The 7,496-nt window shown below is 38.8% G+C and overlaps 1 pseudogene; it reads left to right on the forward strand.

The window, feature by feature from the left end:
* The first annotated feature begins 4,287 nt into the window (after nt 1-4,287).
* On the forward strand, nt 4,288-6,155 carry LOC126077068 (eukaryotic translation initiation factor 4B-like; annotated as a pseudogene).
* The last annotated feature ends 1,341 nt before the right edge of the window (nt 6,156-7,496 follow it).

Consider the following 7,496-nt stretch of genomic DNA (forward strand, 5'->3'; position numbering starts at 1 on the left):
AATCCATACTGTGGTCTTTGATCTTCAACAGTAAATGCTTCATGCCCTCTTCACTTTCAGCAAGCAAGGTTGTGTCATCTGCATAACACAGGCTGTTAATGAGTATTCCTGAAACCCTGATACCCCTTTCTTCTTCATATAGTCCAGCTTCTCAGATTGTTTCCTCAGCATACAGATTGAATTAAAAAAAGTATGGTGAAATGATATACAACCCTGACGCACACTTTTCCTGACTTTAAACCACTCAGTATCCCCTTGTTCTGTCTGAACAACTGCCTCTTTATCTATGTACAAGCTCCTCATGATGACAATTAAGTGTTCTGGAATTCCCACTCTTTGCAATGTTATCTATAATTTGTTATCATCCAATCAGTCAAATGTCTTTGCATAGTCAACAAAACACAGGTAAATATCCTTCTGGTATTCTTTGCTTTCAGCCGGGATCCATCTGACATCGGTAATGATTTCCACGTCCTCTTCTGAATCGGGCCTGAATTTCTGGGAGTTCCCTGTCAATATACTGCTGCAGCTGCTTTTGAATGATCCTCAGCAAAATTTTGCTTGCATGTAATATTAATGATACCAAAACCAAACTAAACCAGTGCCGTAGAGTCAATTCCGACTCATAGCGTCCCTATAGGATAGAGTAGAACTGCCCCACAGAGTTTCCAAGGAGCTCCTGGCAGATTCAAACTGCCGACCCTTTGGTTAGCAGCCGTAGCACTTAACCACTACTCCACCAGGATTTCCAATATTAATGATATTGTCCTATAATTTCTGCATTTGGTTGGATCACCTTTCTTGGGAATAGGCGTAAATATGGATCTCTTCCAGTTGGTTGGCCAGGGAGCTGTCTTCCATATTTCTTGGCATAGATGAGTGATCACCTCCAGCGCTGCATCCATTTGTTGAAACATCTCAAGTGATATTTTATCAACTCCTGCAGCCTTGATTTTTGCCAATGCCTTCAGTGCAGCTTGGGCTTCTTCCTTCAGTACCATCTGTTCCTGGTCATATGCTACCTCTTGAAATGGTTTGGTATAATGACTCTGTGTATTCCTTCCATCTTCTTTTGATGATTCCTGAGTAGTTTAATATTTTCCCCATATAATCCTTCACTATTATCATATCATAGTATCATATCATCTGCAAATAGGGACAGTGTAACTTTTTCATTACCAATTTGGATGCCCTTTATTTCTTTTTCTTGCCTTATTCCTCTAGCTAGGACTTCCAGCACAATGTTAAATAGGAGTGGTGATAAAGGGCATCTTTGTCTTGTTCCTGTTCTCAAGAGGAATGTGTTCAACCTCTCTCCATTAAGAATGATGTTGGTTGTTGGTTTTGTGTAGATGCCAATTATTATGTTGAGGAATTTCCCTTCTATACCTATTTTATTGAGAGTTTTTTTGAGGAATGGGTGTTGGACTTTGTCAAATGCCATTTCTGCATTGATTCAGATGATCATGTGATTCTTTTATATTACTTATGTGGTGGATTACGTTGATTGATTTTCTAGTGTTGAACCATACTTGCATACCTGGTGTGAATCCTGCTTGGTCATGGTGTATTATTTTTTTTTTAAATATGATGCTGAATTCTATTGGCCAGAATTCGGTTGAGAATTTTTGCATCTATAGTCATGAAAGATACTGGTGTGTAATTTTCTTTTATTGTAGTGTCTTTGCCTGGTTTTAGTGTCAGAGTTATGCTGGCTTCATAGAACAAATTCAGAAGTGTCCTTTCCTTTTTTACATTCTGAAATAGTTTGAGTAGTACTGATGTAAGCTCTTTTCTGAATGCTTGGTGGAATTCTCCCATGAAGCCATCTGCGCCAGGGCTTTTTTTTTTTTTAACCTTTTCAATCTCTTCCCTTGTTATGGGTCTGTTCAAATTTTCAACTTCAGTTTGTGTTAGTTTGGGTGGGTAGTGTGTTTCTAGAAATCTGTCCATTTCCTCTAGGTTTTCAAATTTGTTGGAGTGTAGTTTTCATAGCACTCTCTTATGATCCTTTTTATTTCAGTGGGATCTATTGTAATGTCTCCCATTGCATTTCTTATTCGAGTTATTTGTGTCCTGTCCTGCTTTTCTTTTGTCAGTTTGGCCAGTGGTTTGTCAACTTTGTTGATTCTTTCAAAGAACCAACTTTTGGTTTTGTTGATTCTTTCTATTGTTTTTCTATTTTCTATTTCATTTATTTCTGCTCTGATCTTTATTATTTCCCTTATTCTTGTGGCCGTGGACTTCTTTTGCTGTTCTCTTTCTATTTGACTTTTGTAGACAATGGTTTGATTTTGTTCCTTCCTTCTTTTTTGAAGTGTGCATCTATTGCTATAAATTGACCTTTGAGCACTGCCTTTGCTGTGTCCCAAAGGTTTTGGTATGATGTTTTTATTCTTGTTTGAGTCTAGGAATTTTTTTACTCCATCTTTCATTTCTTCTGTTACTCAGTGGTTTTTAAGCAGGGTGTTATTCAATTTCCATGTAATTGATTTTTTTCCCTTGATCTTCTCGTCGTTAATTTCTACTTTGATGGTGTTGTGATCAGAGAAGATACTTTATATTATCTCAATGTTTTGGATTTTGTTGAAGGTTGTTTTGTGGCCTAAGATGTGGTCTATTCTGGAGAATGTTCCATGTACATTGGAAAAGAATGTGTACTTTGCATCTGTTGGATGGAGTGTTCTATGTATGTCTGTGAGGTCAAGTTGGCTGATAGTGGTCTTTAGATTTTCTGTATCTTTGTTGAGTTTCTTTCTAGATATTCTGTCCTTTACCGAGAGTGGTGTGTTGAAATCTCCCACTGTGGAACTGTCAAATTCTGTTTTCAGTGCTTTTAGAGTTTCTTCTATGTATTTTGGAACCCTGTCATTGGGTACTTAGATATTCACGATGGATCATCCATTTGATCATTAAACAATGCCCTTCTTAGTCTTTTGTGGTGGATTTTGTTTTAGTCTTCATATAGGTGATTTTTTTTAAAGAAGCACAGTGCTGACAGGTGATATTATTTTTGAGCCAATTTGTTATTTATCTGGAAAGAGATGTTTCAACCACTTGGCACGTAATGATGATAATGTGTATAGGGCACATCCAATTGATTGTTCTATCCTGCTCTTTGCTCCACGGACTGCTCCAGAACTTAATATTGATGGGAGCCATCTTCCTAAATGCCACCTTATGCTGCTTTCCTAGGGAATCTGCCCTATGGTGTCACAGAAGTCTCCATTAAGAAATTCTGTAGAACATTAAATATCAGTGCAGTCTGCTTACCACATGAATCCAGCAATCTAGAAAGATTAAACAGGTTTCATTATGCTGAGTTTAAGGACCTAAATTTTATGCTCCGTGCCACTAGGTGACCTCTATAAGGCAACCTCAAGGGTTAGTTTTGGTTCAAGATCTGAAAAGTATCTCAATGCAATAATCTCAGGAAGTCATCTAGTCTCAACCAGTCCAGTGAGTCTGGTTTTCTTTTCATTTTTTTAATTTGTTTTGCTTTTTTAGGAATGTGAGGTTCTAGTCTGCATTTTCCTCTCATTCTATTGAGGTCCATCTATTGTGGCCCTGTTTAGAAATGTAGGTAGTGGTGGTAAGTGGGCACCATCTAGTTCTTCTGGTTGTTTAACAATCTTAAATTTGAAAGTAGAACTTTTTTTGACAAGACAGGAAAAATATAAATAAATAAGTAAAAACTGCTAAAAAGACCCAGCTATTTCTTTTTATCATTAACAAAATTCTTGCTTTGAACTTCACTGATTGGGCTATGCATGTGTTCAAAAGAAACCTGTATTTTTTCTGAATAGAATTCCATTACCTCTTAATAGAGTTGAAAGTTTGTCATTTTAAAATATTTTACCAAAATATTCTAGTTTTCATAAGTCTTTCTCAACTTTATGAAGTAGGATGGATCCCTAAAATCATTTTACATTATGATGCAGCATAACCATGCATATCTAATCATATATATCTGAAATAAATGTTTCAAGAGAAGTACTTTACCTTGTTGAGATGCACTACGATCTCTTCTACTTTATTTCATGTGAACTATGAAACATTAGGTGAGATTTATTAAAATCTATTTAATGACATAGAAGCCCCTGCATGGTGAAATGGTTAAAACACACTTGGCTGCTAACCGAGAGGCTGAAGGTTTGAGTCCACTCAGAGGTGCCTAGGAAGAAAGGCTGGAGTTCCTGCTTTGGCCTTTTGGGACAATCTACTTCTGAAAAATCAGCCATTGAAAACCCTATGGAGCAGCTTTGCATTCTCTCTCCCTCTCCCAACATGGCAGCGTCAGCAAAAAAGAAAAGTAAGAAGTCAACTTCAGTTTGTGTTAATTTGGGTGGGTCTATGTCCCTCAGACTTCCTGGCTGAGGATGGGGGACTAGTGGGGGCAGCATCTATGTTCCCATACCAGTCAGCTGGGCTGGTGAAACAGACTATCTGGAAGGAGATGTTTCAACCTCTTGGCACAGTAATGATGATGATGTGTATAGGGTGCCTCTAATTGATCACGTACTATCCTGCCGTCTGCTCCATGGGTTGCTCAGGAACCCAATATCGACAGGAGCAGTCTTCCCAAATTGCTACCCTACACTGCTTTTCTAGGGAATCTGCCCTATGATGTGACAGAAGACACCACTAAGGAATTCTGTAGAGGATTAAATATCAGTGCAGTGTACTCACCACATGAACCCAGCAATCCAGAGAGATTAAAAGGTTTTGATTATGCTGAGCTTGAGGACCTTAATTCCCGGCTCAGTGCAATAAGCCTCGATGTGGAGTGTCTACGTAAAGGGAGAATTCAAGTGGCTGTTGCTAATTGAGCACAGGTAAAGATAGGAACAATCATTCTTTTTGCCAAGATAGAAATCAGGATTCTGACCAAACAGATACACACTGCAGAGCTTGTTCTGTCACAGACAGCTTTGATGATTACCCACCTAGAAGAGGCACTGATAGCTTTGGAGACAAGTATCACGACCCTTATGTTTCAGACCAGTATTTTGCTGGGTGTGGTGATGGGCATCACAATGGCCGATGCTGGGATATGGATAGATATGGGGACTGGTATCGGTATGATGACTGAGGCAGCAGAGGCTATGATAGAGGCTCTGACTCCAGGATAGGCAGTGGCAGAAGAGCATTTGGTAGTGGATACTGAAGGGGTGATTACTTCACAAGATGTGGGGACCACTATGAAGACCGATATGACAGATGAGACCATCGATCATGAAGCTCCAGAGATGATTACTCTCGGGAAGATTATAGGTGTGATGATAGAGGTTTCCCTCAAAGACTCAAACTGGATCTAAAGCTTGAGAGTACTCCTAAGGAAGATGATTCCTCTGTTAGCACCTCCCAGCCCAGTCAAGCAGCTTCTATCTTTGGAGGGGCAAAGCCTGTTGACACAGCTGCTAGAGAAAGAGAAGTAGAAGAGTGACTACAGAAGGTACAGAAGAAATTACGTCAGCTGGATGAGCCAAAACTAGAATGACAGCCTCGGAGGAGAGGCTCCTAAGCTGGTGAAATGTAGAAACTCAGGAATTAGAATGGTGGAGGACAGGAAATGAGTCATCGAACACTGGGACCTCAGCAACGTCTGGCAGAAGTAAATCAGGCTAGAATGTCCAAAAAAGAGAGAGTGAAAAGTCTCTGGAAAATAAAACACTCAGTAAGGAGGAAGATTGTCCCTCTCTAATTTCTAAGTCTCCCTAACCTGATCAGCCTCTAAAGGTAATGCCAGCCCCTCTATCAAAGGAGAATGCTCGGGTGAAGTGAAGTTTTAATCCTCCTGTTGGATCTCAGAGCTCAGACACAGAGGAGTAATCCCCTACAGGTGCTGGGGGAAAGTAGCTCTAGCTCAACCAACTGAAGAAGGACCAACAAGGAAAGGTGAAAATAAAGTAGATAGGGTGAGTGTCCCAAAAGGCCAAAGTGGGAACTTCAGCCGTGGTCCAGGAGATGAAGAGTACAAAGACAACTGGAGGAATCTGATAGAAAAGATGGCAAAAAGGATAGACTCCATATCTGCACCTGAGCCAAAGAAACCTGAAGAAAATCCAGCCTCCAAGTTCAGTTCTGCAAGCAAGCATACTGCTGTCTCAGTTAATAGTAAAGATGAAAATGAGGGTGAAGATTACACTAAATAAAATAAATTTCTCCTAGTCTCTCTCCACCCTGGAATATTGGAGAGCAAATCAAACCTCTGTCCAGACAAGACAAAATAAAGCTCATCATCTCCTGGCAAAAAAGAAAACCCTATGAAGCACAGTTCTGGCCTGACACACATAGGGTTACCATGAGTTGGAATTAACTCCAGGGCAATTGTTGTTGTCTTTTTTTTTTTTCCAGTTATTTAATGACACACTAATTGGTTATAGCTGCAATTAGGGGGAAACTATCAATGATGCTTTAGTGCATGGTTTTTATCTTTGAATCCTGAAGTCCTAGTAGCTGTGTGAGGGTGTGGAGTCTCAGAGTCTTGGTAGGGATCAGGTCAGAGATGGGAGAGGGAAGACAAGCTCCTGAAGTGGAAGAATTCTAGGCTCCCACTTCAACTTCAAAATGCGATTTTACTCTTTTCTGTTGTGTATATATCATTCCACATAAAATTTCATTTGAAGAAATATATATTTGGTTTAAAAAGTTGGATAATTTTTAACCTGTACCTTATAATTTCCTTAACTGTAGGTCAGATCCTGTTATTAAAAAACAAAAACAAAAAACAACAACAAAAAAAAAACCTACTACATCTGAAATTACTATATATAAAAAAAAAATTCTCATATTACGTCCTGGTTATTTTAAGCAGTATTTTAGTCACAAAGTTCCAGTAAAAGCAAAGTATTGGTCTGGGTCCTTGGAATTTCTTATAATGCAGTTTTTCTTACATCTTTAAAACCTGGCATTAGAATTTTGGGGTTTATTTTATGGTCTTCTGTTAATTTGGTTAGCTAACTTACATGGATTTTTACTCCTTTTGCTCAAAATTCAATGCTGAGTTTTGAGTGGTCACTGTTTTTGCTTCTAATAAATGGATACATTTTATTCACTAAAGGTCAAGATAGTTTCTTTATTGCTTTTCTCTTCAAGACTTTTCAGAGCATTTCATTTCAAATGAATGAAAATAGAGTATTTTATTAGTATTTTATCAGTCTTAAGACAGAGGTCCCCAAGATGTGGAAAATTCCACTGCCTCAAGCAGCTTGCTTGGCATGTGCCATAGCTTTACATTAAAATCCTGGTTCCCCTGTCCTGAACTCCTGCCCAAAACTACAGGAAGTTGATGGAAAGCAGTTTAGGCACCATGCTGACATTCAGGATAACCTTTTAGACCTCATACATAGTAACTTCCTCACCTTTGGGTGGAGTTTAACCTCCATTTTCTGAACACTTGATGCATGAAGCTATACATAAATCCCAATGCACCTGCATAGTATGATTAAGAAAGTTGCTGATGTAACTTGTATGAACTTCATACTCGTAAACCC

Source organism: Elephas maximus, chromosome 5, assembly GCF_024166365.1.
Source record: "Elephas maximus indicus isolate mEleMax1 chromosome 5, mEleMax1 primary haplotype, whole genome shotgun sequence".
Lineage (NCBI taxonomy): Eukaryota > Metazoa > Chordata > Mammalia > Proboscidea > Elephantidae > Elephas > Elephas maximus.